The sequence below is a fragment of the Petaurus breviceps genome, unplaced genomic scaffold, assembly GCF_028583685.1.
Source record: "Petaurus breviceps papuanus isolate PSGF00001 unplaced genomic scaffold, PetGlider_PUasm1.0 126, whole genome shotgun sequence".
Taxonomy (NCBI): Eukaryota; Metazoa; Chordata; class Mammalia; order Diprotodontia; family Petauridae; genus Petaurus; species Petaurus breviceps.
Window position 1 is genome coordinate 54,308,249 of NW_027185655.1, and position 20,302 is coordinate 54,328,550.

The window sequence follows — 20,302 nt, forward strand, 5'->3', positions numbered from 1 at the left end:
TTTAGTAGTGGAGATTGGGAGTCAATAGTATCTCATGCCATGGGAAGGTCAAGGAAAATGAGGACTAAAAAAAACTATAGGAATTGTCAATTAGGAGGGCATTAGTGACTTTTGAGAGATCAGTTTCAATAAAGTGGTGGGGACTGAAATCAGATGGCAAGGGGTTAAAAAGAGAATGGAGTGGCAAGGAAGCTGAGGCATCAGATATAGATAATATTTTCAGGTTTTGCAGGGAAGGGTACAAAGAAGATGGAGCGATAGCTGAATAGGGTAATAAGGTCAAGGATCAAAGAAATGTTTTTATAGGATTATAAACTTTCAAATAAAACCTACATATTGTTGTCAGATTGTTTTAATTATATTGTCTTGTCCTGCTCAAAATCCTTTAATAAGTCATTGATTACCAAATAAAGTCCTTATTTCTTAGGCTGGCATATAAATTTAAACACCCCCAACAATCAAAAGCTTTTCTTGCTGTTTCTCCAATGTGTCCTCATATTTTCCACCCCTGTCTTTGTTCCCTTATTCTTTCCCTTGCACTACAACTCTGCTCTGCCAAAGGCAGTCTTTGCTCAAGACATTCATTCCACCTGAGTTGCCCTCACCATTTCCATCTTCACATAAGGGCATTCTGCCCAGCTCAGAGGCAAACTCTTCCATGAAGCCTTCCCCGATTATATTAACCATAAGTAATTTTTCTTTTCTCTTAATTCCTATAGCATAACTCCCCAAAACACACAAGTGTCTCTTAAGACACATGTTGCATTCTATCTTGTACTATAATTACTTATGTAAATGATATATTCAGGGCACAGACCTTGACTTATTGATATCTTTGAACCCCCAAGCTTGAATAGAATTTAGTAGATCCTCCATAAATATCTGTTGAATAAATGAATGAAATCTACCCAGTGGAAGATGTCCAAGTGGAAGTATTTTTGGAAATAGGAAAGTAAGCTAGTTGGAGCAAAGAAAGAAATGAACTGTTAAACAGCTAATTAGAAATTCAGGCTGTCTCTGAAACATTTTACTACAGCACCTGCATTCTTTGGGAGGAGTTGACTACTGCTATTATCCTGGAAAAGAAGATTCAAAAGAGAGATGCCTGCTATGAATTCCTTGTCTTCTCATTTTGAGTTCCCTTGCAATATTCAACATCTTTATATGCTTCTGTCCTGGGACTTGGGAATAAGCTCAAATGTGCCAACAATATTCTTAATTCTCAGAACTTAAAACCATTCATTCATTGGACCCTGTTATCCTAACTTCAGGTTTAATGCTCTTTATGCCACACAATTTATGCTAGAAAGGTAAAACTAAACAAAATGGATGTTACAAATAAGAATGTCATATATGCATGAAAAAGTTATAATATACTATGCTTTTGGAATAAAATTGATTAATGGTGGGGTGTTTGTGTGTGTGTGTGTGTGTGTGTGTGTGTGTGTGTGTGTAAGAGATCCAATGTGGTTATTGTGTGCAGACCATTGTTTTAGATGTTTGGTGATATGTAAGGTCTAAATAAGACATGACTCTTTACCTCATGAAGCTTTTGTTCTAATAAGAGAGAAAGACACATACACATCTGAAGTCCAAAGAAGAAGGGGAAGTCAAGTAAAGGCTTCATGGAGGACAATGCCATTTGATTTAGGAGTTCAACAGTCAAGATGCAGAGGTGGAGTGGGGAGATGGGGAAAGTAGACATCACAGGCATAGGGAACAGAATGAACAAAGATACAAAGGTGGCAAGGCATAAGAAATGTTTAGATGGATGATGAATAGTTCAGTCAGGCTTGGACATTGAACTATAGGAAGAAATAATAGGACATAACACTTGAAAGATATGTTGGCAGCAGAATGTGGAAGGCCTTGACTATCAAAGGGATTTGAAATTTATTTGGTAGAAAACAGGAAACCACTGAAGATTTCTAAAGAAAGTGGTGTGTTAGGGGAGGCCAGGTGACGATTGAGTAAGAGCTCCGGCCCCAGAGTCGGGAGACCTGGGATCGAATCTGGGCTCAGATACTTAGCACCACACCCAGAAATAACTGGCCGTGTAACCTTGAGCAAGTTACTTAACCCCAATTGCTTTAAAAAAAAATTAAAATAAAAAAAAAAGAAAGTGGTGTGTTTAGGTCTATGCATAATTAATAATAGTAAGTATAAGTGACATTTATATGATGTTTTAAAGTTTACACATCTTATCTCATTTAATCTTCACAATAGCCTAGAAAAGAAGATACAATATTTTATTATTTTTATTTATCTTATCATAAATTTTAAATAAGTGAAGAGATTACTTACCTAAGGTCACACAGCTAGTGTCAGAGATGAAAAACAAAGCTGAATCTATACCATGATGTTTCCAGTTTGAACAAACCAATAAGAATAAAGAGAAGTTAGTCTGGCAGTTACGTTAGGAATGGATTTGAATAGAGGAAGACCTGTTCATAGTCCATGGCACTAGTCCAAGAGCTTGGTAATAAAGGCTTAAACAAGGACAATGGGAATAGAGAAAGGGATTGATTAGAGAAATGTTTTGAAGATGAAATGAACATATTGGTTAGGAGACCAAAAGGAGAGAGAAGTCAAAGGAAACACCACAGGGAGTGGGAGGCTAATGAATGGTGATACCACTGACCAAAACAGGGAAGTCAGAAGGGACTAAGTTTGAGTTGAACAAAGTTGAGTTTTCATTAAATTCATTTCATTAAAATGCTTGATTACATACACCCTATAACAGTAATACAAAGAGACTGTCAGTCAAGGGAAAATTAGTGTTGTCCAGTCATTTCAGTCATATTTGACTCTTTGTGACCCCATTTGGGGGTTTTCTTGGCAAAGATACTGGGAGCAGTTTGCCATTTCCTTCTCTAACTCATTTTGCAAATAAGGAAACTGAAGCAAACAGTGTCTTACTTGCCTAGGGTCACACAGTGTCTGAGGCTGAATTTGAACTCATGAAGGTAAGTCTTCCTGACTCCAAGCCCAGTGCTGAACATTGTGTTGTTGTTGCTTTTTGCCTTGTACTATGAAGATAAGCAGCCCAAGTGTAACCTGGCACAAAGAGAAGGACTGCTGAATCCTCTGTGATTGAGTTGCCTTCCAAAGGCAACTGGAATCAATCAATCAGGAAGCATTTATAGGTCCCACTTATGCAGATTCCACTGTCCAGCTGGCTTTGAACTACTGAAACATCTGCAACTAGATCTCCTCATTCCTACAAAGGCAGCCTAATGAAACTCAGCAGGGAGGGGCAATCAATCAATCACTTAATAAGCATTTAGTAAGGTTTTCTATGTGCCTATTTGGCACTGTACAATGGTGCTGGGGATAAAAAGACAAAAGCAAAAACAGTTCCTACTCTCAAGGAGCTTCCTGGAGCTTCTCCTGTTGATTCAAAGGCCAGTCCAGTCAGCAAACATTTATTTAACACTTACTTAATGTGCCAACAATATTCTTAGTTCTCAGAACTTAAAACCATTCATTAATTCATTCATTGGACCCTGTTATCCTAACTTCAGATTTAATGCTCTTTATGCCACACAATTTATGCTAGAAAGGTAAAACTAAGCAAAATGGATGTTAATTAAGTAGAGGACATTGTACTAAGATGCCAGAAAAACAGGGTCACTATCCTCAGTGAGCTTATAATAGGGAAGACAAGCCAATAACAATAAACATTTATAATATACATGTACACACATATGTGTGAATATACATGTCTATATATATGGGAGAGGGCAGGAAAAGATTCTTGCAGAAAGTAAGATTTGAGTTGTCTTAAAGACAACCAGGGAAATCAGAGGGCAAAGAAGAGGCGTTATAAGGCACTGTTAGTTGAAAAGGCATGGAGCAGGAGGAGACGACTCATGAAAAGCACTAGAAGAAGGGTAGCCCGACCTTAGGGTATATGAAAGGGAGCCAAGTGTTAGAAGATCGGAATTGTAGAAAAGTCCAGGATGTGAAGGGGGAGGTAAGGAAACGAGTTTATTAAGCACCTACTGTGTTCCAGGCACTGTGCTTTACAAAACTTACCTCATTTGTGAAGAACTTTAAAAGCTAAAGTTCTGCATTTGATCCTGAAGGTAATAGGGACCGACTAGAGTCTATCTACGGGAGTGGTGACTTTGGTCTTTGGACTTTGGTAAAAAGGCTGCATTTTAAGTGCCAATTTGGAAGCATTGTGTTGTCTGCGGCAAGTTTTCTTTTAAGAAGTATCCCACTAATGCCAGGTCCCAAAATAAATACTAGCAATGGGGAATAAGCACCAATAACTTCCCAGGTGAATGAAGTGTATGCCCTTGAGCGATGTCGAGGTTGCAGTGTGCTCTAACTATAGCCTCACAGTGCTCTTTCCAAGGTTGTTTCACGTTCAGTGCATTGCAGAAGTCCAGTCGGAAGGCAGTCAAGGCAAGGGGCTACGGTGAAACCCCGTGTGGAGAGTTGTGGTGAAATCGATGTGGTAAAGGTCACACAGTTTCTGTGCTAAAGAGATCTGAAGAAAGGAGAGAGAGACAGGGCTTTTTGGCCACCACCACCTCAGAATGGTTGCAAGGGGTGGGCACGCCGCTCATAGCCGTACTAAGGGCGCCCCACGTGTGGCTGGGGCTCCAGGGGAGCATTTGCTATGTACATGCCAGTAAAGACAGAAAGGTTCTGCTTGGCTCAGTTCCCGGGGACATGATGGGCTCATTTGGGGATTGTTACTGCCAACAGTTCCAAGGCACCCGTTGCCTGTTCCCTTCCTCCGCGATATTAAGAAATATAACTTGGGGGTGGGGGTTTGGGGGTAGGAGGCAGGCTGGGTTGGGGGAGGTCAAGTTTGAACAGCGGCAGGACAGGAGCCCGCAGTTTTTTTTCTGACTCCTTGGGCAGGAGTTAGAGCCGGGCCGGGCCGGGCCGGGTCAGGCGGAGCGGGAGGAGGAGGCTAGGGAGTGGTCAGCTCCCGATTCCTCCACCCCAGGGACAGCTGCTAGTTCAGCCTCCTCCCTCCAGGGCCTTGGAGTGCGCGCGCGCCGTCAGACCTGGAGAGGGAAGTGGGGGCGGGGAGCAGGGGGGCGGGGAAGGGGAGGGGTGGGGGAGGGCGCGGCACGCGCACCACGCAGCAGCCTCCCAGGAGCGGCGGCAGCAGCAGCAACAGCAGCCGCAGCCGCAGCGGCCGCAGCCAACCCAGCAACGTCGCTGGCGGCAACAGAAGCAGCAGCAGCAGCAGCGGCATTAACTGTCTGCGCTTTAAATAGGATCCAGCCTGGGGACGCGGCAGGCAGTAACAAACTGTGCTCACAGCCGGCGAGGCGAGCTCGTCCTGGGGACAACGAGGTGAGTGGATGAGAAAGGGGAACAGGGGTCCGCTAACCTGCCCCCCACCCACATCGCGAGGCTGTTTGTTCGCTGTTCGGTTAACCCCTCCACCCTGCGGAGGACTGGGGGAGTGTGTGTGTGTGTGTGTGTGTGTAGAGGGGGTGCATCCGCAGCCTTGGTCCTCTTCCCTCCCCTTTTCCTCCACTCCTTGGTCTCTAGAACAGAGAAACAGCAGGGACATGCATGTGCCTTCCCTCCATTCTTGAGCATATCCCTCCTTCCCCACCTCCTCCGGCTCCCCAGCTGCTGCGAGGCCAGCCTAACCCCTGCCTCGGACCGCCGCTTCCTGTGCATGAGGCTGGGGCCGGCCAGCCTGCATACATGCATGCCTGCCTGCCTCGTTTCCTCTTCTCTCTCCTTCCTCCCTGTCCCCAGCATGCCAGGGCCGGGCAGCTCAGTGCAGCGCTCGGCAGGGCAGTACAGCGTAGCGCCGGCTCCTTCAAGCATCCTGTGAGAGGCTATCGGGACAGGCAGCTCGGTGTTTGCGTAGATACTTATCCGGGTTACTCGAGGTGTCAGAAGCCAGCCTCGTGGTTGAGGCGGTGGGCACTGCTGGCACGGCCACTCACTTCTTGGTCACCCAGCCGTCTTAACCTTTGCCATTATCAGGATGGCATGTCTGTAGTCTCCCCCTAAGCCCCCTTCCTTCCCTCGCCTCCATACCAGAATTGTAGGATATGCTGGAGGCTGTCGCTATGGTGAAGCTCTCAGTTTAAAAAATAATAATACTTTATTAGGGTTAAGGATATGTCCCGTTATACAACAGATGCCCCTAGCCCTTTGAAGCACAGGTTGCCCCAGGCACTCTTGTTTACTGAAAGAGGGCAAAATGCCGCATTTAACAATAGTTGCCATATGTAGACATTCTCCAGATCTCCAGAAGAGGTCCTGACCCTAGCAAAGCGCCCCTGGTGCATGGAGTCACTGGTCAAAATGACAGTGGAGCTATTTTCTTGGAGTGTGCAACCACAGTAACCTTACCTACCAAAGGAGAATTGGGAGAATGATGGAAAACTTTTTTTAATGTATATAGGGGACTTTGGAGTCAGGACAATCTCAAGGGACTCAGTTTTGTGTCTGTTTTAAAACTTGCTTTAAAAAAATCCCAACCATCACTGCTTCCCAAATTTCATAATGTTAGAGTAGGAGAATGAGCTTTCAGATTAAATCAGTTGAGGCTGGCTAAATAGCATCGACATTCTTTTATGTCAGACACTTTCAAAAATCTCCTGTGAGGCAGCCACATCACAAGACAGCCAACCAAAATGGCAAATACTATAAAGCACGGGATGCTTTTGCCCACGTAGTGGCTGAATTTCTTTTAGCAAAAGAGAAATGAGCATAATTCCCCTCCCCTCTTTTTTTGACTCCCATTTAATCATAGCTTCATGCTATGACTTAGAAGAGTCAGGATTGTTCAGATGACAACAGCAAACTTGTGGGTTGTTTTTAAAAATTATTTGTGCTCAGGTTACTTTTGAACATGCTGGCTGTACAATGTACTGGCAACATTCTCAATTTACTTACAATTTAAGTTGACATTTTACTCCAAATGATGTTTGGGTTTTGGGAAGATTAAAGTAAAATGTACTTCTTTCCCCTCAGTTTTTTGTCACAGAAATGAATTTTTCCCCCTTGCTGCCTGAGTAAAGAGGAGACTTTGGAGCTTGGCTGATGTTTCAAGTTGTCATTCAGATTTCAGGACAAATTTGAAGGGCACATACGAGAACCTGATCCTGTTCATATCATGTCATACTACCCATACTTAGTGTTTGCTTCCGGGTGCAATTTAATAGCAATCAAAAATGCCTTTTTGTTCTTAATGTGAACCATAGGGGTGAGGTGCTTGGCGAGACACCTTATTCTCTTGAGAATCTATTTCTCCTTTGGTTTTGACAGCTATGTGACAGCAAAACCCACTCCTTGTCTTGTCATTTTCATAAAAAAAAAAAGAACCTAGTAGTGGTTCTTCCTCACCCCCAAGTTAGCTAGCATGTTGTCAAACACTTTAAATGTGACGTGGCAGTGTGTTGATGCAATCTGAATGGGACAGTGTTAGTAATTTATGGGCACTGTTTCATCAAAGCTGGAGGGAATTAGAAACTTGAAGATTTGTTGGTTGGATTTTACTCCAAATGCTAACAGTGGGGAGTTGAGGGAAAACGAATCTGTTTAGCCATGTCCAAAACTAGTTAATGACCGTTTTTTCTTCTTCTGGAATTGTTAATAGTAGAATCAGTCCTTAGAATGTGGTCAGGTATCCAGCATTGCCTTCAAGCATATATAGCAGAAGCACTGGGGCTGCTTGCTCATTTGCTTCCAAGACTTATGAGAATTGGCAGCAGACTTTTTTTTTTTAATCAGAATTCTTATGATTGGTATCCTAAATCCTTTGGAAACCTTATTTTCAGAACTCTGGCAGTCAGTCATATGACAATGAGTATGTATGTAATGACTTAAGAGCTGGTTACGGAAGGTCACCCCAGACTGGAGGTGGTCAAAAAAATGCCCCAGTGTCGTTTTTCATCGCTACATTGACTGACACTCATGACTGGGAAATAATCCAGACTGAAAGTGCTAGTGTATGTCTGAGGGTACTGATGAAGGGCATGAGGTGAGGAAGGGTGGTTAGCTTTGAATGTAAACATTGCTCACCTGCTGCCAGAGTCCTTAACACAGTGCTTGGCTTGAGTGACTTTAGTGGCCTTCCACGGCTTCAGGGAGGGAAGGATCTATCTATCCATGTGTGTCTGTGTATATGTGTGTATAAATATAGGTAATGACATGAAGAATATTTGGCTAACTGTTCATGTTGTCACATTTAAAGTATGTGAGCAGAGGTAAAAAAAGATGGCTGGCAGATTTTTGAAGTAATGAATGTTCTCATGTAATAATTTAATATTGTTAAGCATGTGTTAAGCTGCACTGTGATATCAGGGACGAGGAAGGTGTCCCAAGTCAGGAGGACCTGAGTTCAAATCTTCCTTCTCACACACACTAGCTGTGGACCAGTCATTCTACACCCCCCCTACACCCCCCCCCCACTGCCCTCCAACAACTTTCAAAGACTATAAAATGAGTTGCCCATCTGCATCAAAAGAGGGAGTTTCCACAGTGGGAGTGCCCTATCACTGCTAAAATCACAGGCTGCCCAGTCCTTTACAAAGAAAAAATTATCTTTGTAATATATACAATTTAAAACTGCCATATACAACTAACAAGATTAATACAGATATCAACCCAAACCTTGGTAATATATTTCTTATATTCTAAAAAAATTATTTGCTGCACCAATGCCAACAATACAATGCATGTTGAATAGTTTTTTGGCTTTTTGAGTTTTAAGAAGCCCCAGACCTATGTCAGTTACTCTACATTGCTTCATATAAACTAAAAAATACAACAGAAAAGTTGGATATCGTGAAATATTTATTAATAGAATAATAGTAGGAGAAGATTGTTTTGTTTTGTTTTTGCAGGTATAGGAAGATTTATAAATCAGTGTTCCTGTAATGTGACCAATCATAAGGAAATAAGTTATGGGGTGAAGAATATCTTATTGTTTTTGCTCAGATCAGAATAGTTTCCAGGAAATAGCATTTTACCTGTTAACTATCTTGCTGTCCCTCCAACTCCCCCCTTTCCTTCTTTGAAATTAACATTATCCTGAAGAAGCATTTCCCTGCCTGGCAGGAGATACACTTGTCACATCTGCATTTTGCAAGCTTGGCCAAAAATTCTAGAAATGTAATTTGTATGTCTATGTAGCCTCTTACCCCTCTGTGAATTGGCTATCCTTCAGACTGAAAATAAAAAAAAAAATCACCAGGTACATTAATGAACTATTAACAAAATCTTTTACCCTAAAGCAATTCTTATTTCAAACTAGTTTCTGGTCTGACTGTATTTTGTTTAGTTACTGAATATGCTGGATTGTTTGCCAGGGGTTATTGCGAGTTGTCTTCTAATCCACAGCCCATGGGACTATTTAGTTGAAATGTCCTAGTGTGTAGGAGTGTAGCTGCAGTAGTTGAGGGTGTTTTAAAGAGGAAAGTACTAATTGCCTTTTATACTATTTCTTCATTTGGGGAGGGAACTTGGGTAAATGTGACTATCTATCAACTTGCACATGGTCTTGGTGACTGTTAAAGTTGGCATTCCTTCATGTTTGTTGTGGAACAATCCGCCCAGATAAGTAAGAAGCCGAATTCGATGAACATTAGATATTTTGCCGACTGGCTAAGAAGGCAGTCACAATTTAGTGACTGAGCCATCCATGCTGTTAAGCTGGAAGCCACCTTAGCAGGCTGAAGCTTGGAAACAGACTGAATAAGGATCATAGAATATTAGAAACAAACCCCTGTGAAATCTGCTGCCTTGTTTTCAAGTCCACTCTTTTTCAACTTCCTTTTATCTGTTGTTTTCATCTATTAGAAGTAAGCTCCTTGAGGGCAAACACTGTCTTCTTTCTACTTAGGCACTTAGCACATTTCAGGGCACATTGTAAGCATTTCATAAATGCTTATTGTCTGACTAAATGTTGATTGAGGAAGAAATAGAGATTATAAGGGTAAAGATGACATGTCCAGGGTCACACCAGTAGTTTTTGACAAAGCCAGGAAATCCCATCTCCGAGGCCAGTATGCTTCTCACTATTCTTTGTGTTTTTTGTTTTATTTCTGTACTGTTCATCTCCCCTGTTAACCCAAGTTGTTCCATCATATCAACTAGATGAAACAGAATAAAAGTATAAGATTCAGTTTGATTCAGCAGATATTGATTGAATTTCTATTAAATTTGACTATCACTGAGCTAAGGGATGGAAAGGAAACAGGACTGCCTGATCAGCTCAGATCCCTGAACTAGGGGTAGGAAAGATAACAGGTCTAGACTGCTTGCCCTCAAGGAGCTAGCCAACAGCTATTTCAGGGTTTCTTAAGTTTTTTGTATTGTGGTCCACTTTGGCAGACTGGGGAGATCCTACATTTTTACATAATTGAGGAAAATGCTAAATTTCAAGTTGGAGATTAGTAAAAAATAAAGATGTAATTTTTTCTCATTTAAATTCACAATATTGTTAAAAAAATTTCTGATATAGAGATGGAAAAAACCTTATGAAACAGAGAGCTCACAAGATAGAATACAAAAAGTGACAAAATGCATTTCATAGGTGAAGTACAATAGGATGTGTTTGTGTGTGTGTGTGTGTGTGTGTGTGTGTGTTTGTATGTACTAATTGTGAATGGGAATTGATGTGGGCTGAGTAGTTGAGGAATGGCAGCTAGCTGGGTAGTGCATGGATAGAGCACTGGGCTTGGAATCAGGAAGACTTATCTTCATGAATTAGAACCTGGCCTCAAACACTTGACTAGCTGTAATGATCCTGGGCAAGTCACTTAACCCTGTTTGCCTCAGTTTCCTCATCTGCAAAATGAACTGTTCTCCAGGAAATGGCAAACCACTCCAGTCATTGCCAAGAAAACACAGAATGGGGCCAGGGAGAGTCAGACACGCCTGAACAACAAGCGTAGCTGAGGAAGGCTTAGCCCAAGTACTGACCATTAAAGCCAGAGTATTCATTTAGTCCCTCATTTTATAGTTGAAGAAATGAATGCACAAGGGGTTAATTACCACTTGGGTAATAAATGATAGAACTGAGGTTTGAGCCCAGGTCCCCTCTCTCCAAGTTCATCACTCTTCAGTGGCAGAAATAGAACCTTGGCCTCTCCAGGGTTATGCCTGGCCAAGTGTTTATGTAAAGTCTACTGTGTGCATCTATGTAATGCCTACCATGTGCCAGGCATTGTGCTGGTTATGGGAAGGAGGTGGGGGGAGGGTGGCATAGGTACAACATCCAAAATGGTCCCTGCCTTCCAGGAGCTCACAGTCTAGGGAGGAGCCCCATTATTGCATACAAAGGAGGGAATACTGGCAGCCATGGAGTTCAGGTATCACTTGAGCAAAGTTTTTAGTGGAGCTAGGGGATGTGCAGAACTGTCCACGGTGGCACTGGGGTAGGCAGATGGGGGCAGGGGGAACAAGTGCTTATGCAAGTGATTCTCTGTGCTTTCCCCGGAATCCTCTTCAGGCTGACCCTTGGTTTGCTCTAGTGTCTTGCTTCTGACTCTGTATGTTGTCCCTGGAAAGAGTCCTCTAGATGCATGCAGTTCAGAACTGGAAGGAATGCTAGAAGTTGTCCAGTCCACACCCCACCGTTATAATACAGATGAGGAAAGCAGCCCCAGAGGAATTAAATGGCTTGTTAGTAAGTAGCAGAGCTAGGATTTGAATCGAGGACACCCTTTCCACTGTTGCACACTTAATACTATTCCTTTTAGACAGTGACACTTTTAGGAAGTAACCTCGCCTCCTTTCCCCGCACCCTAACATACCTTCCACAGGCACCTTTAATGCAATATCATGTCGATCCCTCCCTCCCAATAGCTCTGCTTCATGGTGATCTTTGTTCCTGGATTCCCAGTCATGTAGTCCTCCTCATTCACAGGCTCCCCTGATCGCTCTCCCTTTTCCATTTCCTCTGCTACTTCCTGACACCAGGTCAGTGGTCCTTATTACTGAGTACTTTCAATCATGTCCAACTCTTCATGACTCTGTTTCCTTAGCAAAGAGACCTTAGTGATTTGCCATTTCCTTCCCCAGCTCATTTAACAGGTCAGGAAACTGAGGCCAACAGGGTGAAGTGACTTACCCAGGAACACACGCCTAGTAAGTGTCTGAGGCCAGATTTGAACTCAGGAAGATGAGTCTTTCTGACTCCAGGCCCGGCACTCTGTCCACTTCTTTATTCAGCTGCCACTATGGTCTGTTACCTTGTCTTATAACTCTCCCTAGCTACATTATAACCATAGTCACTTTAATGTATTGTCAGTAGCATTTAGTAGGTACTGATCAACCAGTAAATCAACAAGTATTTATTAGACATCTGCCATACCTAAGCATTGTATTGGGTGCTGAGTAAGTAAAGACAAAAGCAAAGGCATCCCTGCCTTCAGGGAGCTTCCATTCTATGGGATAAATGGTAAAAGTGGGTTAATTGTGATTAAGGGCAGTTAAGTGACCTGTGGTTTTTCCCACAGCACCAGGAGTTACCAAAACTGGAATATGCATTGAACTGTTCAAGTTGTATGAAGAACAGAAACCTGATAGGAAAAGAATTGTCCTAAATATAACACTAGGCTGAGACCTTTAGAAGGCCACTGACCCCAACCTTATAGTTTTGTTCAATCTGGCAAACATTTATTGAGCACCTACCGTGTGCAAGGCACCTGAGCAAGGTACTGGGGGTCCCAAAAACAAAAATTCCTACTCTTGAGAAGCTTATGTTGTTTTGGGGTGCACAGCATGGGAGATCATGGCTCTGGAGTGAGAAGACCTGGGATCAGATTCTGCCTCTAATGCTTCCCACTGGAGACACCATGACCAAGTCACTTATATTCTCTGGGCCCAAGTTTCCTCATCTATAAAATGAGGTTGTTTGAGTTGTCTGATGTCCCTTCTAGTACGGTGCCTATTGTCCTGTGTGTCCAGGCATGATATAAGGCAAGAATGATGAGGGCAAAAGACCTAATGAGGAGTTCTGGAGACATCATGAGCAGGTGGCAATTAAAGGGAGCCTTGAGGAGAATATAAGGATTTTGGAGTGCACTCCTGCCCGGGAAGGTGGCTTGTGTGAATGAATGGGGATGGCATTCTGAGGTCTAGGAATAGCAAGTACCCCTGTTGGGTTGCAGCACAGAGTCTGTGAAAGGGGATCCCATGAGTTAAGGCTAAAGAAGAAAGCCATCTGCTTGTTGTGGAGAGGGGTTTATGTGCCAGGCAAAGGAGTTTGTAGATACCCGCGTGGCAATGGGAGCTAGCCACCAAAGGCTTTAACTGCAGCAGTGTAGTCAGACTTGTGTCTTAGGAAGATTATTCAGGCAGCTGGTGTGAAAGTTAGATTAGAGAGGGGAGAGCAAGATCGGAAGCAAAGAGACCAATGAGAAGGTTACAGTTCCATCAGAAAGGTGATGAGGGACCATCCTCAGAGGATGCCTGTGAGAGTGCAGTGAAGGAAACAGGAGTTAGAATTCAGAAGGATTGGGCCACTGTTTGGGAAAAGGGAGCAAAGGAGAGGGGAGAGTCATTTGAGCTTCTGATCAGGCATATAGTTACCTGCTTGGCAGAGTCTCAACTGTGCTGTTTAGAGACAGGTGGTTGTTAGTTTGGGGGACTGTGGGAGAGGAGTGTCATACTCTAATCTTAGCTGACTGTACTGTAGCCATCATACTTAGTTCAAGAATCCTTCTTTAAACAAGGAGGATTTTTTCCCCCTTAAATCATTGGTGAATGTCGTGGTTGTGTGTGTGTGTGTGTGTGTGTGTGTGTGTGTGTGTGTGTGTTTTGTGTCTTACTGTTTATGGTAACTGCCCATACTCTACCTATAGCTAGAGTAGAATGGTGGAATTCTTTTTTAAGAAGCTAGAAGGAGGGGAGGCCAGGTAGTACAGCGAGTAAGAGCACCAGCCCCAGAGTCTGGATGACCTGGGGTATCGAATCCGGGCTTATTGTTTTTGCCCAGATCAGAATAGTTTCCAGGAAATAGCATTTTACTTGTTAACTATCTTGCTGTCCCTCCAACTCCCCCCTTTCCTTCTTTGAAATTAACATTATCCTGAAGAAGCATTTCCCCGCCTGGCAGGAGATACATTTGTCACATCTGCATTTTGCAAGCTTAGCACCACACCCAGAAACACCTGGCCGTGTAACCTTGAGCAACCTTAACCCCGATTTCTTTAAAAAAAAAAAAGAAGCAGCTAGAAGGGGGGGCGGCTAGGTGCTCAGTGAATAGAGCACCAGCCCTGAAGTCAAGAGGACCTGAGTTCAAATCAGACACTTAACACATGCGCGCGTGCACACACACATACACACACACTAGCTGTGTGACCTTGGGCAAGTCACTTAACCCCAATTGCCCTACCGTCCCCCCAAAAACAACAACAAAACAATATTAAAAAAGGGGCGGCTAGGTGGTGCAGTGAATAGAGCACCAGCCCTGGAGTCAGGAGGACCTGAGTTCAAATAAGGCCTCAGACACTTGACACAATTACTAGCCGTGTGATGTTGGGCAAGTCACTTAACCCCAATTGCCCTCCAAAAAGCAAAAAATAAAAAATAAAAAAAAGAAGCTAGAAGGAGTTGTCAAAGATGGATATCTTCATTTTACAAAGAAGTAAATAGTCCTAGGGAGGTTAGGCATCATAGTTAATATCAGCTAGTGCTCATTTACATTGTAATAGTAAGACAGGTCCCTTCCCAGGGGTGGTGCACTGGTACATGTCTATCAGCCGACTCAGGGAGAGGAAGGGGAATGTATAGGGAGACACATTTTTAAGCATAATTTGCATGATTAGTATTTTCTCCATCAATTTTTTAAGTTGAGACAATAGACAAAACCATGAAACAAGCTTTGTTTTGTAGCCTTTGCCTATTTCCAAGGTATAGATAGATGTTCACACTGAAAATTAAACAGTCCTATTCAGAGCTGGCTCCAATACACCCTGCTCCCTTAGAAGAAAAAAAAATGTTCCATGAGTCCTAGAAATGCCATCTAGGGAATTTTAAGTTCCTGTCTTGGCCTGATGGACTCCGATGATGGGTGGAAGAAAACAGAGAGGCCCACATGGATTCATGTTCCTTGTGTTCTGTAGGACCAGGGAGGATGGAATTCTTGGGATCATTCTCAATGAAGGGAGCCCTTGGGTGAACCCATTAGAGGCAGCTTCCTTCAACAGAAGGAGCACTGGATTTGCAGTCAAAAGGACCCGAGTTCAAATTTCACCTTAGTGACCTTGAGTAAGTCACTTTGACATAGCTCTGTGGTTCCTGAACTCTTCTTGTCTTTTCCTATGTCCATCACCACGTTTGTCCTACCTATCCTCGGAGATACTTCTTCCAGTCTTAGGAGATGAAATATTTTTTTCCTCCTCCATCTGCTCTGGCAGACAGGCACTCCCACTGCCCTCCTAGTTGCTCCAAGCTTTTCTCATTGACTAGGCTAGTAATATTTGCCCAAAGGGAGGGGAAATAGGACTGAAGATGGAAATGGCTCAGAAACTTCAGCCTGATTAGAAGTTTAGATGCCTTCGGGAAAAGGATGGAGGAATTTAATTGCTTCCTCCTGGTGCACCAGGATAATCCTGAAAACCATTTGGGGGAGAGAATTAAGTCAAATCATGTTATTTGGAAAGAAAACAAGAAATGGTGGGGTTTCTGAAATGAGGGAATGAATCATTTTCAAATTCTTCCCTAGCTAAGTAGAGTTACATCTGCAGTATACTTGAATAAAGCTTGCTGTATTAAGTTTCATCAAGGGCTACTTAGGTAATCTTGGAGACTGACTATTCTTCACTCTGACCCCTCTCTTTTTTTTCTGGGACAGCAATTAGCACTTTATTGAGACAGTTGCTGTAAATCACTGTAAATCTGCATTTTTGTTGTCTCTTTGGGAGAAGTGCTAAAATTCAGACGTGGTGGTTGATGACTGAGATGTCTGATATCCAGCCTTGTTTCTTTACCTGTACTCAGTATGAGATGACCATATGAAATGAGAGCTTTGGACAGTGTGACCTCTAAGGGCCCCTCCAGACTAACTGTGATCCTGTGACCTCCTTAGTCTCTTCAGGATTCTAGAGGAGAATGGAACTTGTTTCTGCTCCCTGTCTCTAAGCAAAGCAGTGTTTAAACTATGGAAAATAGTTGTCTTCCTTTTCCTGTTGCTCCAACCACAATCATATTCTCTGTCTCTGTCTCTCTCTCCATCTGTTTTTCTGTCTGTGTCTCTCCTTCTCTCTCCCTCTCTCCTCTCCTGTATTTTTTTCTCTCCCCCTTCTCTCTTTCTCTGTCTCTCTGTCTCTCTCTCTGTGTGTGTCTCTCTCTCTCTCCTCCTCTCTCTCTCCCTCTCTCTCCCCCTCTCCCCTTCTCTCTTTCTCTCTCCCTCTCTCCTCTGTCTCTTTTTTCTCTCTCTCTTCTCTCTCTCTCCCTCTTCTCTGGAGATTTAGGTTCAAGACAACTTCTGATATATATGGTCTGTGTGACTGGGCAACTCACTTAACTTCTGAGATTCAGGTATTGATCTGCATAGATACAGGGAGTTTCCTCACTGAGAGTTTCCTATACCATTGAAATCAGAAATTAAATTAAAAAAAAGTTATTCCCATCCAATGTAGCATTATTTACAATCCCTTCATTCAGGTTATTTATTTAATAATGCTAACCACTATGGAATGCCATTTGATAGGAGCCCTCTGGTTGAAATGTGGTAATAAACATTTATTAAATGCCTACGATGTGCCAGGCCCTTAGGAGAGCTAAGCTGTGAGGAAACAAGATGGCTCTTGCTCTCAAGTATCTCTTGGTCTGACAGGGGAGACGACATGCACACAACTGTATATAAACAAGACATATGTGCTATGAAACTTTAGAATGACTCTCGGGACGGCTACGTGGAGTCAGGAGGACCTGAGTTCAAATTAGGCCTCATACACTTAACACACAAAAAAAACCTACCTGTGTGACCTTTGGCAAGTCGCTTAATCCCAACTGCCCTGCAAAAAGCAGGAAAAAAAAGAATGACTCTCCAGCAAGGAAGGCACAATGCCTTTAAGGTTACCAGATTTTCAGCCAATCAAGCAACAAGCATTTATATTTTTACCATTTGCCAGACACATATGGGAGAGACAGTCTTATAAAGTCCTGTATTCAAATCCCACCTCCAACAGAGTGACCCTGGACAAGCTATGTGCCTTCTCAGTGCCCAAGATAACTATCTAAGACATAAGTTACAGGGCAGTAGCCAATCTCTTTAGGAGGATTTCCCTAATATCCTAGGGGTTCCCTGCACCAAAAGAAATCACAGAACCTTGCCTACAGGTGCACTGTGCTAGTTCCTGGGAATCCAAAGACAAAAACTGAACAGTCCTTACCCTCAAGAAGGCTGCATTGTATTGGAAAACAGATTTGCCTTAGTTTTCTCATCTGCAAAATGAACTGGAGAAGGAAATGACAAAACACTCTAGTATCTTTGCCAAAAAAAAAAACCCAAAGAGGATAGCAAAAGAGTCTGAAAAATGACTGAACACCAACAACAAAACCACTTACACTTGGATACAAAGTGAACACAAAGCAAATACAAAGTCATGAGAGAAGGAAGGTGCTAGCAGCAGAGGGTCTGATTAAAGCTTGTTTGTGGGATGAAGTCGTATGGTTGATTGAAGTCCATGCATAAACCTGCTCTGGACCTCCCATTTTGGGGCCTGTAATGAATCACTTAAACTACTCTCATTGACTTAAAAAAAAAGATCTTGTATTTTAAGCTTAGCCCCCTCCCTCCCAAATCAAATGATTAAATATAAAATGTTGCACAATGTCCTAAGTATTTACAGGATAGAAAACAAAATAACAAGGATGCAACAAATGTTTTGTCCTGAGACTCCTTCCAGGTCTGTCTGTCACCTCTGTCTACAGTTTTCCATCTTCTGTGCTACCTTTGATTTCCCTTAAATAGGCTAGTTTTCTTTTTTTTCTGTTTTCGGGGGTGGGTGGGGAGGAAACACAGAGTACTTGTGATTTTATTAGCATGGGGAATTTCTCCTATTGCAGAAACTTCCTCTACCACTGTAGATCAGTACCAGCCCCTCAGTGTATTTACAAAGAGTTGGCCTGCCCAGTACATGTCAGAAGCAGGACTATCCTTTCCCTCCATTCATACAGCCTAGTTCATGCCGCTATCATCTCTCACCTGGTCTATAGAAATAGCCTTCTAACTGGCAGCCTAGCCTCAGGTCTCTGCTCATTGCAGTCCATCCTCTAGAGCTGCTGCCAAGTGATGTTTCTGGGGAGGTGTTCTAACCACGTAGCCCCACTCCATTCTCCCTCCCCTCTCACTGAGCTTCAGAGACTCCCTTTGACCTTCAGGTCCGCTGACTGGCATCATAACCTGACCCATTCTTACCTTTTTAGCCACCTTACACCTTACACTCTTCCATGTACGTGATCTGGTTTTGCTTCTGTTTGAAGTTCTTAGAACAAGCCACTTCATATCCCCCTGCCTTGATGCTTTTGCATTGACCTGGAACTCTCCGTGTGCTGCCTCCTGTAGTCTCTCTCACCCCCCTCCCCGCCCTCCACCCTGGGACTTTTAGTTTCCCTGTTTTCTTTCGGGACTCAGTTCAAGGCCACCTTCTCCAGGAGATTTAAAATCGCCTTCTTTCTACTCTCTATGTCTTCTTATGTACCAGTTATTCACATGTTTTCTCTCATTAGAATTCACTCTTCTTGAGAATAGGGACTTTTCCCCCACCCTTTCTTCTTAGCACAATATCAGTCACAAAATAAACTCTTAATAAATGCTTGCTGCCTAACAGACTTTCTTACTCTAAGACTGACTTTTATTTAATCATTATGACTGACATTTTTCTACCAAGGTTTTCTTAGGGGCTCCTATTTGTTTGTGGATTCTTTTTTGTTGCTGTTCAGTTGTTTCGGTCATGCCCAACTCTTCATGACCCCACAAAGATACTGGAATGGTTTGCCATGTCCTTTTCCAACTCATTTGACAGATGAAGAAACTGAGGCAAACCAGGTTAAGTGACTTGCCTAGGGTCGTACAGCTAGTAAGTGTCTGAATTTGGCTTTGAACTCAGGTCTTTCTTACTCCAGGTTCTCTATCCACTACACATCACCCAGCTGCCTGAAAAATTACTTAGGAAGTAGGTATTCAGTCAATACTTGTTTAATATCTTTTTTGGATTCCACTGTCCCCCTTAATGCTATTACTATTACCTTCCTTCTATTGATTATCCCCAATTTATCCTGTACATATCTTGTTTGCATATAGTTGTTTTCTTGCTATCTCCCCCTTTAGACTATGAGTTCCTTGAAGGTAGGGACTGTCTAGTCATTATTCATATCCCCAGTGCTCTTAGCACAGTGCCTAGAACATAATAGGTGTTTAAATAAATGCTTGTTAACTACTTCTATCATTCTCTTACTAAGAGGAGAGAGGGAGCATGGTACAATGGAAAGGACACTGGAAAGAGTCAAAAGGCCCCAGGTTCAAATCTCTCCTCCATTACTACCTGTGTGACCTTGGGCAAGACCCTTACCCTCCCTGGGCCTCAAGCTCCTCATCTGTAAAATGGAAGGGGTTGGACTAGATGGCCTCTAAGAGCCTCTCCAGTTCTCTATCTACAATCCTTTGAAATATGATGTTCTTCCTAGAGGAGTTATCCTCCCTTGCTTCAAGATCTATTTTTTAGCCCTTTCCATCCTGGTGTCCTGACCAGTCAGTTTTAAATTATTTTAATGAATAGAATATTTTATTAGGGTTTGGTTGCTATTAACATAACAGACTTTACCCTGGTTCTTAATAGCTCATCCTATGCTGAACACCAGCTGAAATAACAAACCTTTAAGATTAGACCAAAGTAGAGCAGGGAAAAGTTTAACCTGTAGAAATATTGTTTTGGCTTATCCAGAAGGACCCAGTGAGTAAAGGCTCAGGTGATCTCAGCAGAGCAGGTCTCCTGTCTCTCTCTAACAGGCAGTGCAAACTAGATAGTACAACTCTCTTAGTAAGCTGTATGGGTGAGGAGTCTACTGCTATCCATAGTTAGACCTTTTTTTATTTAATGGTAAATATATTAGATGTCCCTTCATAAAACAATTTCTGTAAGGATTGCTTACATATTTTAATTTGAGGCTTCCAAACCAATAGAGAACTGGCCTCAGAGTCGGGAAGATCTGCATTCAAGTCCAGTTTCTGACATATACTAGCCAGGGGAGCCTGGACTTAATCCGTCAGTGCCCCAGCCCACTTTCTAAGTCTGTATGATTCAGAGACGGGTAACTCTGCCACAGCAGAAGCTGCTTGCCAGTCTAC

At 42.8% G+C, this 20,302-nt stretch overlaps 1 protein-coding gene and 1 pseudogene across 3 annotated transcripts in view; one reads left to right on the forward strand and one right to left on the reverse strand.

Annotated features, from left to right (window-relative positions):
- LOC138170915 (S-formylglutathione hydrolase-like) overlaps positions 1-5,811 on the reverse strand; it is a 181,323-nt pseudogene extending 175,512 nt beyond the window's left edge.
- The window catches only part of ACSL1 (acyl-CoA synthetase long chain family member 1), an 82,602-nt gene continuing 67,374 nt past the window's right edge, over positions 5,075-20,302 (forward strand). For 2 of the 3 annotated variants that reach the window (XM_069096011.1, XM_069096007.1), the window contains exon 1: positions 5,075-5,322. The gene's annotated coding sequence lies outside the window, so the exon portion shown is untranslated. The remainder of the gene's footprint in view (positions 5,323-20,302) is intronic. The other variant, XM_069095999.1, reaches the window with a different exon arrangement.